The 20,248-nt window shown below is 37.4% G+C and overlaps 1 pseudogene; it reads left to right on the plus strand.

The window, feature by feature from the left end:
* The window catches only part of LOC100731318 (zinc finger MYM-type protein 5-like), a 99,612-nt pseudogene that overhangs the window by 54,321 nt on the left and 25,043 nt on the right, over positions 1-20,248 (plus strand).

Below are 20,248 nucleotides of genomic sequence, written 5' to 3' on the forward strand. Positions count from 1 at the left end.
ACATGATGCCACAGATATATATATATATACACCTATGTTTATAGCAGCACAATTTTTAATAATTAAATCTTGAAAAAAACTCAAATGCCCATTAATCACAGAATGGATAAAAGGACATGGTGGAGTACTACTCAGCTATAAAGAGGATAAACTTGAGGCTTTTGTAGGTAAATTGAGGCAACGAGATCATATTGATAAGTAAAATAAATCTGATTCACATGTGTAAATATTGTATTGTCTCCCTACTGTAAAAAAGTTGAAAGAGTAAATAAGATCCAAAATGTTCAATAGATATTGTGAAAGTGAAAGTGTGTGTGCGTGTGTATAATATGCCTATATATACAAGATAAGTGACTATACTACTAAACTGTTAGTTCATTAAAAAGAACAGTTTTGTGCTTTCACTGTTTCATTGTTTGATCATATTTCATGCCTAAATCTTGTAATCTGAACAACTACTTAGAAGATAACATACGCAACATATTAAGTAGTGTTAATTTCCTATTATTTTGTTTTGAAATCTCTATCATCGTTTTTTATTCTTTATTCTTTTTTCTTTTTCTGGTACCAGGAATCAAACTCACTACCTCATCCTTGCCAGGCAGGTGCTTAAGCCATTGAGCTAAATCCTTGGCCTTCTTTTTTTGTTTTTGAAATTAATAAAAAGAAATTTTAAAAATCTTGTCAATCAAAATATTTACTGTTACTATTTCCTGAGGGCAGCATAAATTACCCATAAGAGATCCTCAGGAAATAAATGTCCTTTCAGTATGCTGAAAACAAAAAACTGGATTAGAAAATGTTAACTACCAGGATTGGCAAAGAGAAGCAAAAACTATCTGACGTGTATATTTTGTCTTTGGTCAGGGGAATTGGAAGGAGGACTCAGCTTTAGGACTCCATTATGTCATGTTGGACAGGATAAGTGATCTGAAAATTGGTTTATGGAGATGGATACAGAGAAAGCCATGGGATTCTAAGTGCAACAGACAGCAATGCCTAGCATCAGCTGAGAAATCTAGATAGCTTGGGTATTGTATAGCTATATGTGGTTTACACACAGTTCAGTCACGGATGCATGGAACATAGTTCTCACAAAATGTTTCGCTTTTTATCAGTGGACTGGGTTATCAGTGATATTCCTAGGGCTATGAAAGCTTCATGCTGAATTCTGCATTTTCTGAATATTTCACTTAGAATTAATCAGGTAATCAGGGAAAGTAAGCTTACAGCAACGTTTCTTCTCTCAGAGTGATGGAGTTAATCTTTTCATCAAATCCTAAAGCATTTTATTATCCATACTTGGCATAGAATTTTTAAAATTAATATATGGTAAAATTACTCTCCTTTGATGTATGGTTCTATGAATTGTACTACTTATATCAAATTGTGTCACCAGCATGATTTCAGGACGTAGCACACTTTCATTACCCTAGCAAACTGCAGGGGGAGAGAGAGAGAGAGAGAGAGAGAGAGAGAGAGAGAGAGAGAGAGAGAGAGAGAGAGAGAGAGGGATTTCCACATCCTCCCTCAAGCCAGGATAATGCTCCTTGTTTTCATCCAGTCATCTCACCTTCATGAAATCAGTCTCCTTGATACTCACGGCATTCATCATATCTACTAGTACTATGGGAACCTGTCTGTGCATGGCTCCACAGCCAGATTTCCTGTGACTTCATTCACCTATTTAACTGGACTTTAACTGCTTGTTAAGTTTGTTTCTCTACTAAATAGTAAGCTCAGTAAGGGTAGGAATTGTATGTGTTCTACATATAGCTTTTGTCCATTAATATCTATATAATGCATAGGCCAATAAGAGAATCCCATTTCAATAGAAACTACTCAAAGTGCTCTGAGTATTTATCTGGATGGCATATATGACATTTGTCAGTTAGCCATTGCTGCATAACAAATCACCAAAAGTTCAGTGCCTAAAGACCAAGGTTAACACACTTTTCCATATAGGGCTGGATAATGAATAGTTTTAGCTTCACAGAACAGACATCTAAATTGTCCCTTCTGTCATAGTAGCATGAAAGAAGCCATAATCAGATGTAAAAAAAAATGGGTTTGGCCATTGCTGTGGTTTGACAGTTTGTACCCTTATAAAATTCATTTTCAAATTTAATCCCTAGTACAATAGTTTTAAGAAGTTTTAGGAGATGATTAGGACATGAGGGCTCTTCCCTTGTAAACCGAATTAGTGCCCTTAAAAAGGGAGTTGAGGAGCCAGTTCATCCTCTATTCCTCCCTTCCTTTGTGTGATGCAGAGGAATTATATATATTCATTATATTGATATTAATGGACAACATTCACCTCAGCTGCAGTGTAAAGATGTAGTAACCAGGAACCATCTTTGAAAAAGTGAACTGCTGTCACCAGACATCAAATCCATCAGTTTTTTGAGTTTGGATTTCCAGCCTCCAGAAGTATAAGAAAAAAAAAGCCTTTTGTTTAAGCATTCAGTCTATGGTATTTTGTTATAACAGCAAGAACAGACTGAGATAGCTGTGTTCCTATGAAATTTTACTTACAAAATCAGGCAGCAGGCCAGATTAGGCCATTAGTCCATATTTTGTTAATGCCTGGTTTAAAGCAACAACCACTGATTATTGTTGAAAACTATGGAATGGTTAATTTGAGGCCACTGGTGTGTCTTTGACACCTTATGGGTCAAGAGAGGGTTGGAATTTTTGAGTATGGTGAGTTAATCAGAGTTGAATTGCTGTAACAAAATACTTGAGATAAACAATTTAAAAGAATGGAGGTTTTATTTTAGCTCACAGTTTCAACCACAATGCCTTCTGGGTAGTAGAGGCAGTATCATACCAGAAGGGAGTGGCAAAGGAAAGTTCTCATCTCATGGTGTCCAGGAAGCAAGACAAGAAAGAAGAGTCCAGGAGAAATTATACCTTTCAAATGTATGCTCACTCCAAGGAAATATTTCCTCTACCCAAGCATCATCTCCTGCAGTCTCCACCACCTCCCTATAGCCCACTCAGCTCTAAAGCCATCAGCATATTAATCCATTCATGAGGTGAGAGTCTACATTAAGTAATTAACCCCACATCAAGGACCCACTTATACATACTATTGCATTAGGGACCAGACCTTCAGTACAAGAGGTTTGGAGAAGCATTTAAGATCTAAAGCACAATGGATGACCTCACCACTCACCTTCCAGGAACAGGACTGATTGTTGGGTAAAGACAGAATGGTTGCGTCAAAGGTAAGCATAAGTATGTTCACACAGCAGAAGAGAAACAGAAGGGGGACTGGGAGAACAGGGATGAATGGATAGCTCAGGGACAGAACACTTGCCTAGGAGGTGCAAGGCCTTAGACTCAATCCCTGGCATTGGAAAAAAGGGAGAGGTGATGATGAGAACCATTTTGTTCATCAATCTATCATATCAGCCCAGCAGGCTGCCAATGAAAAGCAGTGACTCTGTATGATGAAGACAAGAATACTCATTTGAATTGCTTGCTGCAACATTTACAAAGGTCCGTGGTACTCTGCATCTAAAAGCATCCACCTGTGCCAGGAGCAATGCTTCCACTTGCATTAATCTTAGCACTATAGTCAACCCAACTACTTAAACTGTCACTCAAGGAAAAGGGTAAAACATGGTTTAAGTATGTGATAACTCTTGGAGTATTGCTCCCAAAAGCCCTCCTGGAAGAGATTCCTGGCAGAATAAATTTGACCATGAAGAACTAAGTACACATCCATTATAATACAGAGTTGAAATAACTAACAATAATACTGGCAATGCTACAGAACTCGCCAAAACTCCTATTATTGTGAGTTGGAAGATATAAAGTTACCTTACAGAAAAAGATTTGGTTGTTTGTTATAAAGGTAAACATACACTTCCCCTACCTAGAAATTCCCAGAGGAATGTGCAGGAATTTTTGTGGATATATAGTTTTATTTATAAAAGACTCCACCATGAAACAACACAAATGTCTATCAACAGAACCGGCACAGTATTACCATACAGTAAAATATCACATGGCAGCAAAAATGAACAAAATATTGATTACTCACGACATCATGAGTGAATTTAAAATGGTAAAGAGCAATAGAAGCCTTTCAAAAAAGAGCATATACTAATGAATATACTTAGTGAAGTTCTAGACCATAATAAACATATGTAGTCTGTAATGAAAGAAACTGGAACACTCTTTTTGGAAGAGTGAAAAAGAGCAAGAAAAAAACTTTCTGAGAGGGCAGAAACATTCTTTATCTGGATAGAATTGTGGGATACTTGGGAGTACGCATTTTTAAAAACCCATTGTAAAATCTGTGGAACTCTGCCCCAATAAAAAATAAAATAATTGGATACTAGGGTGGGTGAGGATGACTGCTCATCCCTTTAGCTTGGGCAGGGTGGGGTGACCCTGTGGATGAAGTGGAGAAGGGTGGACTGCAGCCTGAAATAAACCCTGTCCTGAGAAGAGTGTGTCCCCACCACCTCACCCATGGGATGTGGGCAGCCCTGCTCAGGCACTGTACAGAGGCAGCACAGCGAGGAGAGCAGGCAGGATGCTCAAAGACATTGGTCAGCCTGGGCTGCACACAACATGGGCCTCTTGACCAAAGAGAAGTCATATATCAGAGCCAGTGACAATAGAGAGAAAGGCAGCATTTTCTCCCTGTACTTCTAAATGGCTAAAATTCCTCTTAGGGGTTGAGGGAGGATCAAGGGCAAGGAGAGAGAATGGCTTGTCTTGACTTACGTTTGTACCTACTTAGGCTGCGAACGACAGTTCCTCAAACTGCACAATTCTGTATGCCGTTAAATGTTCAGAGTTTGCAGTGCCATGTAAACCAGAACCCTTTGATTCATTTTATCAGTTTCTTTCTTTCAGCTTCTTTAAACCACTGCTACTTCTCCAGAATTTGTTGCTCAGTTTGAAAAACAAAAATGGACGCCTTCAAGCAAGGATCCTTTGCCTCACTTGCCCCCGCTGAATCTTCCCCCTTCCATCCATTCCTAAGACAAGGAGCACTGCTTCTCCCAGCCTAGGCTAATCCTCCTCCCGTGCTCTCATCCACAGCCCCAGCAGAGGACTGAGAGACTGGGGGGTGTGTGCTCAGTGCCTGCATGTGGATGACACCCCTCCATTCCCAGATCTTCTGCTCTTTGCCCTGTTCCTGATGGTAAGACAGAAGCACAACTTCAATCAGAAGGCTAGCTCGGCACCCAGATACTTGGGAGTAAGTTGTATGATCTTTAGGTCATAAATGACCCCTTCTTAGCCTCAGTTTCCTCTTCTGTAAAATTATACAGTAATGTCTTTGGAGTGTAATGGTGAAGATTAGAAATAACTCATGGAGTGAATGCTCCATACTTTTTATTAACATTGTGATCATTACTGCATTTTTCTTGACTTGTGACATTTGACATTGAAGCTATTTCTATGTATCTGGAACTCCTGAATGGCTCTCTTCTTTGCCTGTTGATTACATATTGATGTTCTCTGGTATCCCTTTTGTACTTACCATGGGCATTTCCACTGCAGTTTCCCCTGCTTTGACATGCTTAAATATTCACTTATAATTGACACCTAAAGGCCCCAGACTTGAGAATGCCTATGGATTTAGACATGGCGGTAATAATGTCCACATGATTGTCTGGTGAGCATCTTTCCCAAATGTCTCGATTGACACTAGTGCCTGCGCAATTTCCATCCTTGACCAGCACCTGTATCCATGTTTTGAGAACACAAAGGGTTGAATTGTTAAAGACAATTGTTAAAGAATTGTTACAGATCCTACCTAATATGCAACAATATTAACATTTCCAGTAGAACTGACAATCATGAGGCACAATGAAACACTCAGTTTATTGGAAGACTCTGAGAAAATGAGGCACATGTCCTCAAAAGGTGATAACTCTCTCCCAATTAATTGAATTTTTGCTTCATATCTGACAGACTCGTTTCTGAGAAACATGTTCAGAAAAAACATTCACACAGAGACTCTTTTCTACTTTAGAAAAGTCCATTTCATACTCTTTTAATTGTGGTTGGTGTATGACCTTTTATTTTTCAGCCATTCGTTGCCTATAAATCTACAAATTTTAGTTTGTGTATGACTGATAATCAAGGTAGACCAGACATATCCTATGGAAAATTTATGGGTAAGACTCCCAATATCACTCTGCTAAAAACATCATTATGATTTTGAAATCCTACAGTTCTTGTTTGTTGGTTTTGTCATCATCTAATTTAGAAATCTAAACTGCAGTCTCTTCTTTTTCCATATCCAGCAAAGCATTGTCACTTACATCTTATATCATTCTTGAATCTATTCTCTTTTTTTCTTTGCTACTGTAATGTAAGCCTTCAATTTGCTAAATACTGTCGGTATCTCTCGGCCTGTCTCTTGAGCCATGTTTACTGTCATGAGGCTGGGAACAGGTTTATCTTGGCATACACAGAAGGAGAGGATAAGAATGGAACCAATCAGGCAGTGTACCATTTCCTCTAATTGTCAAAGAACAAAATCCAAGAGTAATGTGTATGTGGACACTGCAATGAAAACTTCAGCATCGCTGTGTTTTCCTCTCACGTGGTTGATTACTTCTTCCTTTGAGTGCTTTTTATTCTTTCAAATGCAATATATAAATGTCTAGTACTTCATGCATGGTATTGTACTATATTTTCCCTCACTGTCTTCAACAAGCTAGGAATTCCTGGAGAGAGCATTTATCCTTGTTTCGTCCCTCTCTGTAACCCTATTCCTTGGGGACTGAAATTGCTTAATAAACTTTGCATGAGTTGAATTAAATCATATATATATATATATATATATATATATATATATATAGAGAGAGAGAGAGAGAGAGAGACAGAGAGAGAGAGACAGAGAGACAGAGATAGAGAGACACAGAAAGAGAAAGAGAACCATATAGATATATACATATATATAGACCCATATGCGTATGTTTATATATAGACATATATGTCTCTCTCTATATTCTTATTTACTTCTCTCTTGTTGCTGTGACAAAATACCTGACAACTAAAATTAAAGGAGGAAAGGTTTACTTACAGTTTGTGGAAGTTTCTGTCCATCAGCTAGCTCCAAGTCAGTGCCGCACAAAGCAAAAGAGCAAGAGTTCATGATGGCAGCAGAGAGCAAAAGCAATGACACAGCAAGATGAGCCTCTTTCTGTCACTTATATGGTATCTAGTATACTGGGATTAGGGCAGTGCCAACCCAATCAATGTACTGATATAGCAAACATTCGTCCTTAATCCAAGCACCCTTAATGCCAGCATTGCACCACAAATCAAGAAAGTACTGTTGATTCAGTCACTTCCAAAGCACACTATAAATGCATGTGGCTTTGGGGGCACATTTAGACAAAAGTCATGACATGCATATTGAATATGTATTTTTTTTACATAGTGTTTCTGGAAATTCTAGAAAATTCAAGCAAATCTCTGAGGGTTTAGTAAGGAGACTCCCAGGGAAATCTGTCCCAGGGATGTTGACTTATAAAAGAAAAGCAGACGCATAGGTCCTAGAGAGAGTTGGACAGCAGTTTGCTGTGGGAGAACCATCTGAAGTCTAATCACAGGAAATAAGGTGCAGTCCAGGAACCAGGACCCAGGAAAAATTCTAGAGGCGTAGAAGCACCCAGGGCAGAAGAAGGAAGGGTTTGATTCTGAGCACCAGCGTTTTATAAACACTTTAATATTCTCTTATCTAAGGTCAAAATTGGTTCTATGATTTAATGTAGAGTTAAATGGTCTCACTTCTTAGAAAAAGCAAACAGAGAAGACATACTGATCATTTGCTGGCACTTCTTAGAACCCTGATATTTAATAACCTTGTCTCCAACCATTACATGTGTTCTAGTGCCAAAAAATAAGATTAGAATCATAAGGTAATAAAGATGTTTGGCTGGATGAATGAATCTTTGGTTAGCCTTAAGGTAAAAATTTATCTATGTAATAAAGTTTGCAAAAGCAGTGAAAGAGAAAGGGAGAATAGAATTATTCTTTTTTCAAGGTTGAGGGTATAGCTTAGTGATAGAATGTGTGTTTAACATAATAAGGTTCTAGTTTCAGTTCCTGGCACACCCCAAATTCCAGTGTAGTTTCCCTGAACACACACACATACATCCCTGCATGTGCACACATGTACATACACATGGAGTGTATGTGCATACAGTTATATGCACACACACAAATGGTGATGGCATATAGTAATACTGCAACTAAACTTCTTGAAAAACATTTGCAAAAAGGAAAATAATCAGAGTTTGCCAAACATGCTGTGAAGAAAAATAAGTCAGTAAGAGAGAGGAAAATGCCAATGCCAATTATTTTCCACAACTAAAAGAATAAAACATTATGATCTTCCTTATAAAATGAATATAATATTTAAACAGTTCTGTCCTAAGGTTATTTTTAATGTGCTTCTAGTGGATTTTCTACTACTATAAGCTGCCTCCTTAAAATAGACTAATTAATATAGATTATTAGATGATTATTAAATCTTTCCTAAGAAGATAGTTTTTTGAGGAAAAAAGGAAGGAATTCACATTTATTTTATACCTACAATATTTGTATACACTATTTTACATATTTTACTAATTTTATTTCTTTTTTATGAGTCTTTTATTAGATGACATAAAATGCTTTTTGAATTTATTTACTTCACAAATGAAGTAATTGCCTGTTTGGAAATGTGCAATTTCTCAGAAAAGGATGGCTCAATTGTTGATTATACTGAATGCAATCGTTATGCACTGCAAACATATACTAAAAAAAATTTAAAAAATTAAGTACCCCATAAATGTAATTAAAACTTGATTCTTTTCTCAGGACACATACAGTCCAGCATTAATTATTATGCAATTAAATTAAGATATTCCAAGGGAAATTTAATAGATAAGGTGGAAGAAGGTCTATTTTTCTAGCTAGGAGCACTGAGGTTGATTTTGGGGGGAGAGAAATAAAAATTAAATTGGAATTTGAAGAATGGTTTGGATTTAGATGTGAAGTATATAACATTTAAACCAAGGAAATATATACGTGCATATGAATTCATGTTGTACATATATCACAGCTCTGCCCACTGAAAAAGTTTTGTGAGCTCTGGCATCCTAATTGTAGTAAGTATCTGTAGTACCCAGATCTGAGTTCCATGTCTGATGAGGACTTTTTCCTAGTTCACAGATGGCTACTTTGTCTCTATTACCTTATGTTGTGGAAGAGAAAAGGAAGTGCTCCTGATTCCTTTAATAATGATACTAAACCCATCATGAAGTCCCGCCTTCTTTTGGCAAATTAAAAGGGTATAATTATGACTTGACAGGTAGAGACAGTATAGCAATATTGTCCCAGAATTCAGCACTCAGGGAAGTAGGGAAGGACTTAAAGGCAAATGCAATCAATCTCTTATTACATCCACTAGTTATATTCGATTATTAGCAAGAAATACACTTTCCATTTAGAGGTTACTCCAAAATAATTGCAACACAGTGTCTAATTTCAACCACAAAAGATAAAAGGGGCAGACATTCTCTGGCATGTTGCTCAAATGACCTAGTTTGGGACTATGTGATGAATCAAGATTTTTAAAGACAAGGCTGAGGCCCAAAGGTTTGATGAGATGTGCCCGTGGTCAGTGACGGAGCCCAAGGGGAGGCCCACAAGGCATCCTTGGCTGTGTTTGCAGCTTCTTAGATTCCTTTGAGTGTTGTTCATTTTTCAGAATCGATTATTCAAAATTCATGCTGATGTCACTCAAACCACACAACAGGCTCTGGGCTCTTTAGACTTCCCACCATTCCCTTCCTCTATTTTCAGTCTCTGCAACCCCAAACCACCTCCGTATTCAAAGTAAAAGTCCTTGAAGGGGCTCCAGAAACATGAGAGCAAAGAAGGCCACACAGAATGTAGAAAAAATTTTCTTAACTCTAAAATTTTGAGTTATTTCATTGTTTTCCTTTAAGCTAGAAAAACTGACATTTGACTTACCATTGTTTTCCCAGACATAAAGTTTTATAATAACAACGCTCACATACTTTCCCAACGTTCAGAATGAACCTCTTCATAAGGCCCTGTCACTAAACACTAGGCTGTAAATGGTGTACCTGCTTTTTGTATGCTATTAAAGAAATGTTCCTTAAGTTTCCATGCTGTATGCTTCTTGGAAGTAGCATTTAAAAGCTTAGGTTAATGAAATTAAATACATTGAGTAGTAAGATAGATGAGACTTTTGAAAGTAGAAAAGGAATATGGTATGTTCCTTCTAGTGAGAAAATAAATCTGCTCATCTATGGCTTCTGGTTTTATTCTCATTCCTAAGAAGGAGTTTTTAAATAGAAAAGATACTTGGCGTAGTACAGGACTTGTAAGATTTTACTTCCTGGCACTTTTTGCTGACCTGTTAATATCTGCTTTCCATGTATATGAAGTGGCACCATGCGGGGAAAGTCAATACAACACCAAATGTGTAAGTGCTTTTAGATGGAAGCCACTTAATTTGCACAGGTTTTAGCCACGCTAAGTTCGGCATCTCATCATCTCTGTTTCTTTAAACTCATAGTAACTCAGGAATGCTGCAGGGCCTGGGCTGCGTGGTGCTCCAAGTGGCCACCCATGCTCTCCCGTACTGCTACACAAAGCACAGACACGCATTCTCGGGAGCCAGGCAAGATGTAGTTGGTTTCCAGTTGCAGTAACTAGAAAATTCTAGGCCTCGTGTTAGTCTGCATGGGACAGCATACATGAGGTATGGTTTCTTTCCTCTTGTTGTGTATAAAATAATTTCACTTAACCCTATGGTGATGCTGTAATTAGGGGTCTCGAGAACAATTACATGCAGGACATATAATTTATAGTAATACTTGTAATGGTCACCCAAGGAGTTCGATACAAAGAAAATGCAGGAAATGTGTTCATAACACCAGAGACTCAGAAAATCCAGCCAAGTGCCTGCATCCTACGGCAACAACCTCTGTGAGGTCAGCAGAAAACCTAGAGTATAGCAATGACCATGCAAGTCTATTTCATGGATCTCCACTGGGAAGGCCCAAAGATCAGCACTGGAAGCCAGAAAGTCTACCCCAGTGGGGTGAAAGATCTGTGCCAGAAGGCTGAGTGTTCTGTACTGGAGCCAAGAAGTGACACTCAAAACAAGGACCAGGGCTCCCCTGAAAAGTACCACTGCCATCCTCAGTGACAATGAGGTCCTGAGTCCCTCCAATGATGAGAACAGTCAAGTACACATCAAGAAACCAGCATGAAAAGCTTCTCCTGGAGATAAACAGCACACATTTTGCCCTCTGGAGCCAGGAAGCAATGCTCAATATAAAGACCAGAGCTCCCCCAAATTGAATGGTGGCCATTCTCAGCAACAAGGTCCTGAGCTCCTCCAATGATAATGGCCAGATTCATATCAGGGAAGCTGGCCATGACAAGTTCCTCCAGGGCAACCATCAGCTCCAAACAACAGCAATGCTTAGGAGAACCCACAAGGCCACTCGTCCCCTCCAGGTCTCCTTTTTATGCTGGCAGCATTCTTCAGATGGACTGTCCACGCTCAGCACCGTGCTGATTCAGTTCAGCTGGTGTTTAAGTTGACCACTGATTACTAATCCACTACAAGTGACGTCAGAAGATTTGACTGACTCTTGTATGCCTTTCAAAACTGACAGAAGACATAAAGCTGAAAAGCAACAAACAAAAAACTTTTCCCATCTAGAATGTTCAAATATTCAAAGGAAAAAGCAAAATCAGGATATAGCAATAATTTTTATGTCCTACGATGGAGACTTTCTCTAGTTACAATGTTTATTAAGGGAATTTCTCTTTAAGTTGTACTCTTTAGTTAGGATTATCTCTCCCAACATGGTAGTGGCAGAGTATTTCCTGACCTAGTTTTGAAATTTACATTATGATTTTTTCAGTATCATATTGAGTATTCCAGCCAGCCCTATTTGATAAGGGAGGGGAATCACCAAGAGCATACAAACTAGGAGGCAAGAAGTTAGGAGATTATATATATTTTTTAAATTTTGAAGAGGAAAATAATGAGAAAAATCATTACATGCAGGAAATATAATTAATAGCAATACTTGAGCAAAAATCAAGAAACAAGCAGTCCAAAAACAACAAAAGCAACATGACAATAACAAAAAAATGGTGATACAGAATTTCAAAACAAGACGATAGGAATTTAACAATATGTGCTCTCATGTTTATAGCTGCGCAATTTGCAAGAGCTAGATCTTAGACACAATCAAGTGCCTATCAACTGAGAAGTGGCTTAAAAAATGTGGTACCTTTATACAATGGATATTACTCAGCCATAAAAAATTATAACTCGAGGCTTTTATATGTAAATAGATGCAACTAGAAACTATTCTCATAAAGGGAATAAACCAAACTTGCATGTGTAAACATCATATTGTCTCACGAGTGTAACAAACTGAAAGAGTAAATAAGATCCAAAAGTTACAATAGATATAGTAGAAGGGAAAGAAAGTGTTGAGGGAAATTATATTGTTTGATCAATCTTGCATGTCTATATCTGGTAACCTTAGAAATTACTTTGAAGATAACAATATGCAGTATAACAACCATCATTAAATCCCTATCATCTTGTTTGAGGGGATTGCCTTGAAGAGGGAACACCTTACTTATTTACCAAGAGAAAGGTGGATTTTCAGATCTTTATTCTATCTTTCAATGATACTTAAAAATTCTAGATGTATTTGACTTAAATATTCGCCAGTGAACGTTTTGTGCCATTTCTATTTCCTTCTAGGGATTTTTAATTCTGATGTAATCTGGGAGCAAATCTTTGATTGAAATTGTTTCCTTTTCTCCCAGATATTATGTCTCATGTTTCCTACATTGTTGCAAAGGAAAGAATGTCTGAGTGTTACTTCATATTCAGAGTGCACTCAGCGTCACTTCCAACCTCACTAGCTGGTATTATGGGAAGCAGTGGTCCACTGCTTTGGGTGAGAGCAGTTTCTTTAAATGTGCCAGAGACCAATACTTTTGTAACATATAATAAAAAATTTAACCTGATTTTTTGCTTTTATATTCAACAGACATAGAATTGCCCTGTGAAACAGATAAAAGATTTCTAAAGAGATATTCTTAATTTCTTTTTGCAGAAAACTAATAAACAGTTCATGATCTATGGAATACAATTTAAGTAGGCTGCTATGAAGCCTAGAAAGCTGCAGAGTACATTTATCAGACTTCCTTACAGCTAACAATCTGCATGTTATTTTTCTGCAAAGCAAAAAATGTCTTGTGATATGGAGAAGTTAATTTTTTGAATGAGTCTATAAGCACAGGGGCAAGACAAGGAGTCTGGCAAGTATGTCCCCAAGAAGTAACACACAGACACAGACAAATACCACATGTGATCACATAAGTGTATGATCATAAAAGTTGACTTTAGAGAAACGCAGAGTTGAAAGGTGGTTTTCAGATGCTTTGGGGGTGTTTCTGGAGGGAACGGAGATGGTGGTCAAAACATACAAGTTTTCAGTTATAAGATGAATAGTTTTTAGAGATTTAAATACAACAGCTGTAATTTGCAAGAATTATGGTAAGTGATTTATATTTGGTAAACTTGACATTTTCTAAGAGAGTGGATAGTAAGTGTTCACACTACACACACACACAGGACCAAATATGGGCTGTGTAAGAGGATGTGTTAAAGAGCTGAGTGCAGGAATCATTAAAAATGTACTCATGAAAACATTACAGAGTACACCTTGAATACATGCATTTTAAAATTTGTCCTTTGTGTCTCAACGAAGAAGGAAGGATAGGAAATTATGGCTTAGGAGCTCTTAGTTCTCTATCAAAAAGCCCAGGACTCTTAGGTCCTGTTGCCAATGTACTGGTACCAAATAATGGTTGGATATGGTACTGTACAGACTTCCCTCCATCTCAAACAGATCATTCTGAGATATTGTTTCATACATGAGAATATACATGTGCATGTGTGCATGTGCATATATGTGTCATATAGATAGCAATATAATATACATGTGGTGCTACAACTTGTTTTGTCATTTGATATTATATTTTGGAGATTTTTTCACTTCCAAAGCCTAAAATTCATGCTTATTCTTCTTTATTATCTTTATAATATTTCGTGGTATGAACATACCATTATTTCATAGTGCCATATTTTTAATACTTTGCTATTATAGATGATATCACAAAGAATAGATATACATGTACCTAGCTTCATATCCCTTCATACGAGCACATGTATTACTGTAGAATGTACTTTTGGATGTGGTGTTTTTAATTAAAAGGATGGATAAAAGTCACTTTCGTGTTATACTGTGGTGGCTAAGGGGATGGATTGGTGTTGATTGGCTGGATGATGGAGACACAAGGGAATATGGACCAGCCTCAAGGTTAGCCATAGAAGGAAGCTGCTACCAACCCTGGGCTGGAGGGAAAGAGAGAGAAGACAGTGCTCGTGGAACCCAAAGGATGAAATCTCATATCAGAAGAGAACAAAGAAGAGACAGAGCTATCCAGGAGACAGGGCCACCAGCTACACTCTTCTCCACTTAAGGGAGAAAGGGAGACAGAAAGATCCTTCTCTCCAGCTCTCTGAGTCTCTGGAGAATCCTCCTTCTTAACCACCCACACATTACCCTGCCACTGGCTGACCCATTCCAAAGTGTGTCCTTGTAGGAACTGCCTCGATCCAACCTTAATTCCCTGCAGAACAAAATAAACAAAGAAGGTTTAAGGGAAGGCAATGAAAAAGAGACAAGCCCAAATCTAGTAGAATGAACTTTTTAAAAAAAAAAATCCTGCTTCCACTTTCACTCCTCCGCTCACATTTAACAAATGCAGGCTTCCACTTGGCCTTGGATTCATTGATTTGCACAAATGTAGACATTCTTGCCCTCTGACCCAGGCAGGGACACGCAAAGTTCCTTTAGACATGGTCTCAGTCTCATGGCCAGGATTGCCAGCCTTTTGGAGCCTCCTGGATAGGGTTAGATGTGGAACCTGGTGACCTGGTCAATTTCAGTAGTCTCTCACAAAATATTGGAGGAGATTTAAAAACAACACAGAGTAAAGAAAAATACATACCCCTTCTTTTATACCCCTCACTTCTTAAACTACTATATTTTCAACAACTTTAGTGAAATATAACTTATGAAATGTAATTCATCCATGTATGATCCAGTGAGTTTTAGTACAGTCACATGTATGTAGAACTATCATCACAGTCAATTTCAGAGCATTTTCATAATCTCAAAAAAATCTGAATAACTGTATTGATATTTCATTGTGAACAAATGTCACATTTATTAAATTTTCACACACACACACACACACACACACACACATATATATATATATATCTGGAAAAAATCAGTACAATCAAGATAGTTAACTTACCTGTCACCCGCAAAGTCTTCTTGTATGCCTTATTTTCTATGTTTCCTCCCAAAAGAACCATAACTACGATCTCATGTTACTTGAGATTTAATGTTTATTAATGCCTCTAACCAGACTCAACTACAGAAAGATTCAATCAGGGTGTTTTGGGCTCTTTGGTGTCTCGTGGTATATTTACCTTACTCTTTGATAACAATAGGCTTGAGAAAGATACTTTGTTCAAAAACTCGTGATAAATGCCCTAAAAACTTTGCCCAGTTTGGGGCAAAATAAATAACATCATTTAAACCATCTGCTTCTGTGGGAACTCAGACTCGTGTATATGACCCTACCCTTTGTAAAACCAGAATCTGTGTTTTTCTTGATTTATTTACATTTTAACACGTCACTTTTGTGTGCCTCTGAATGATTCTTTGAAAAAGAATATTTTTCAAGGGGATGGATGCAGAAAAGAAGAGCTTATTTAGATATTGCCAGCTGCTTACTCTATTTTTCTGAAGCCTTCATAGAAAAAATATTTTTAAGATCTTCCAGAACATATTTGTTGAGCAGCATCATGGCTGAATAAATTTCCCTATTTGGTATAACAGATGTTAATTTGTTTACTAAGAATAAAGGAAAAATCTAAGTATTTTCACAGAGTATCTCATATAGATGACACAAGCATTTTATTAGTCCAAACAGGGTTCACAGTTTCTTCTTATCAGAGTATTATACCTAATATACTCAAATATTATAACTTGGTAGGTTGTTTTTTTCTTTAAAAAAATCAAAGGAGCATATAAAAGATATACATCAATTCCAGAGTTCTTGGTTGTATTTAATTGATTTCACATCTTGGCGGGGTTGGGGGAAAGAGCTACCTTTTAAATTTGTTAAGTATACAGACTCTCAAAAAATATGTCTGGAAAAATAACTACTCTGCCTATTACCAGCTGTGTAGTCTTGGGCAAATTACCTAATATCTCTAAGGAGGATTTGTTATCTTTAAAATGGTAGTAATATGAATTAATAAGGTTTTGTGTCTCCGTGAAAAAATACCCAAAACCTACAATTTAAGAGATCACAAGTTTAGTCTGGCTCAGCTTCAGGGACTTTAGTCCACGTTTAGTTGACCCCAAGACAGAAACATCATGGTGGCATGACACAGCACAGCAAAAATGCTCAATTCATACGATCCAGGAAGCAGAGCAGGGAAGAGTGCTAGAGAGGATGCAATACGTTACCCAATGTCATGCCTTCACAACGCACCCTAACTTGTGTCATACTAATACCCAAGGTGAGCCCCAGAGGCAATGAGGTGGATATTCCAATTTAAATTCCATTTAATAGTGCCTTGCAAGCAGAGTTATTATGAAATAAAAGTAGAATAATACATATGTAGCACAACACTGTTTGCACCATAATAAGAGCTATCCTGTGTATGAAAATACTACCAACTGAAGTGAATGTTTTCCTTGATGCTATGTTCAAAAAACAAAACAAGGCAAGTCATATATTAAATCCAGAATTCAGCTTTAAATTTAGTATAATTATGTTCCTATATGATTGCATAGCTTATATTTATTGTTGTGTAATTTTTCATCCATTTACAAAACAATGATAGCTCTAAAAATGTTAGGCAGTGGAAGTTAAAAATAGCAAAGAGCATTTTGGCAGAACTCTATCCAAGAATGCTGAGTGATAAAAACAAAGCATGTGTTTTGCTGTTTTATCACATTCTTCTGAATACTTGTTACTCAGGTAAACTCTCAACTTTGTGGTCAGAACCATTAGCTTCAGGTGGATCTATTTTTCCCTTATATTCTTTAGCTCAAGGCATGCATTAAAATGGTATTTTGTGGGGCTGGGGATTTAGCTCAGAGGCATAAGCACCTGCCTTGCAAGCAGGCGGTCGTGAGTTCGATCCCCGGTACCGTTAAAAAGTTTTTAAAAAATGATGTTTTGTAATCATCTATTGAAACTAGAAAAAAATTATGCTAAGTCTACCATGAATCTATGCTTCCTGACTCGCAGGACCTTTGAAATGCATGTGGTTCTACAAGAGTAGTTAAAAGAGAAAAGGGGCCCATAAAGGAGTCTGTAGTTATAGTCATAAGTGTATGTAAGAGCTTGCTGCTTCCATCACGATAATGCTTTGGAAATGGTCTCCTAATTCCCGAGGGCAGGTGTGGACAAAATCACTGGTGTTAGAAACCTCAAGTACCCACCTCTCTTCATATTTTTATCTACCTGGCATGATGCTTCCCAGGTGCCCTTTCATCCAGATTCAGCCATGTGATTAGTTCTGGCCAGTGGCACATGAATAGAGACAATGAGTGCCATTGCTAGTACTGATGTCCCTGATACCACGGTATCCCAGTGTACCCACTTACTGAGCTGAATGAGCATATCTGATGAGAGTACACATGAAAGAGGAAAGTAATAGGTTAGTTGTATGATATGTTTTAAATAATGCCTGCCACTTTATAATGGCTTAGGAAAGACCCTAATCAGGTGTGTTACAAGATAAAATGATGAAAGCAGTTTTTCTTGAATTCTCTCTCATATACTTTTAAAAATATACTTCTTCCTTTGATGATAATAAATCCACTGACTCAGTACTTCACATATATTCAACATTATGTTAATTTCTATATTAATTATAGATACTATGTCAGTTATCCTCCATGTCACCTACATATGGTATTATGCACAGGATTGGAAAAGTAGAACATGAAGAGGTGAAATTACAGATAACTGGTGGACAGTAGAGTCAGGAGTTGGACACAGTGTTCATACTTACTTCTAAACAATTTGCTTCCCAATACACTGTAGGTATCCTGTTTCCTTTTTATTCCTTCTATGATTTTCCAAAATAGGAAGCAATCATACTGGGGTTATTCAAATGCACAAGGTTAGGAAAAGAAATGTTGAGCACAGTTAAAAACAAGTCTCTATAGATAGTGGAATCTGCATAAGCAAAGGTAAGAATACAGGAAAGTTCAAGGTTAGAGAAGCAGCGAATTGTCTTACATTTAAGCTATAAATTGCATAGGGTGTATCACTAACAGATGAAGATGAGAGACAAGCAAGGAAAAAGCAGAGCTCATGGATGATCAGGGCTTTGAGCCTGAGAAATCTGGAGTCATACTGGAGACTATCAAAGGACAAGTGTTTTTCAAATCAGAGAATTTAGACAAAGAAGAAAAAGAATCATGGGGAGAAGAAAACTTTGAAATAAACTCTAACTATATTAGAAAAAGAGCTAAAGATGAAGTCTCTGAGGCAGCAGGATAAAGAAGACAATGGAGGTATTTTAGAAGTGTTGAGGCGGTGAGAAGAGCCATTGCAATGTGCTGACCAGCTGTCCTTGGGAAGTTTTCAGACACTGAGGGTGAAGTTACTGGAGCTGTACCGTGAGCTGCTATAGAAGGCAATGAGGTGTGGGTGGTGGTTATTATTCTCCAGAGATTCACTTACAGACTCAGTGAAGCAGCGTGATAAAAAGGAGATGAGTTTCTCATGTAAACAAAACAATGGATAAGTTTCCATCCCTGAGGATAAAAGGTGATGAATTAAAATCTGATGTGGGAGAAAGGGGTAAAATGAGTTGATGAAGGAGGAGTAAGAGTGAGGGTTAGAGAAGAATAATGATTATAGAAATCTCTTTGGTGCAAAAGTACAATTAAATGAAGCCAAAGAAGATGTATTTGAACTTCATAAACTTGGATATCAAGTCATTTTCAAAGACAGAGGGAGAATAAGTGGGATCCCAAGAAAGCGGGAAATTTTGGTATAGATTCTAGGAAGAATGGATAAGAAGGTTGTATTATATTTTAATCTACCAATCACCAAATATTTATGGAGCATCTAGTGCATGCCCCATTGTACATGATATATTCTATTTCAGCTTTCCAAAGTGCCAGCCAGTGCTGCCAACTTGGCAATATCAGCAAGGATTGTAAAGTGTGCTCTCCACTCCATTGTAAGAGATACTAATAAAAATAAGGAATCATTTTGAGTTCAGACCTCTAAGACTTTAAGCTTGCTCTCTCTTCCCAGTTTAAGACTAAAGCATTGACAGTTCTATTTGTGCATTTCTATGCCAATATTTTTAGAGTGCTATGTTGCACATACTTGGCTATGAGTTCATCCTCTTAGTTTTTTAATACAATTTGCAGAGAATCTTGCATGATTTCACAATATATTTCTGCCTCATCATAATAAAGATGCAATCAAGTTATGAGTATGGAGTGGTATAGAAAAATAGCATTTCGACTTGAAGATCAAAGAACATGTGGGTTAATGTGATTTAATTGAATTGTAGCAATAAAAGAAAAATTGAGATGGAACAAAGGTTGAAAAGCATAAACATATCAACATAGGATAAATCAACTTAGACAAATGGTTAAATTGCTGCTTAAGAGTACAACTGGACACTGCCTGTGCACTTCCAATGTCTCTTCTGCGTCAGTGTTTACAGTGAACAATGATTCCTTACTGAGAAAGGTTGATGACTTTCTCAGATTTCTAGAGCTTCCAGTACCTGAAGCATAAGGCAGACCAGAAATACTACAAGTTAACACCTGTGAAAGAGTGCTTCGACTCCTACTGGGTGGAATTTAGCATTAGTTGTTCCATTTTCATCACTCCCAAGTGAGACTACTCAAAGACATGCTCATGAGCACCACTTCGGCCCAATCATAACATGTTCATCAACAGATATAAGATTCCTTATTTTCCCTATTCTGTACTTACTATCTATGTTCATTTTCTTAAAAAAAATGACCAACATTCACATTTTTATCATAGGGTTTTCTCCAGTAGAGTTGAA

This window comes from Cavia porcellus, unplaced genomic scaffold (genome assembly GCF_034190915.1).
Source record: "Cavia porcellus strain 051 isolate PalLab524CR breed Dunkin Hartley unplaced genomic scaffold, mCavPor4.1 scaffold_5, whole genome shotgun sequence".
NCBI classification, from domain to species: domain Eukaryota; kingdom Metazoa; phylum Chordata; class Mammalia; order Rodentia; family Caviidae; genus Cavia; species Cavia porcellus.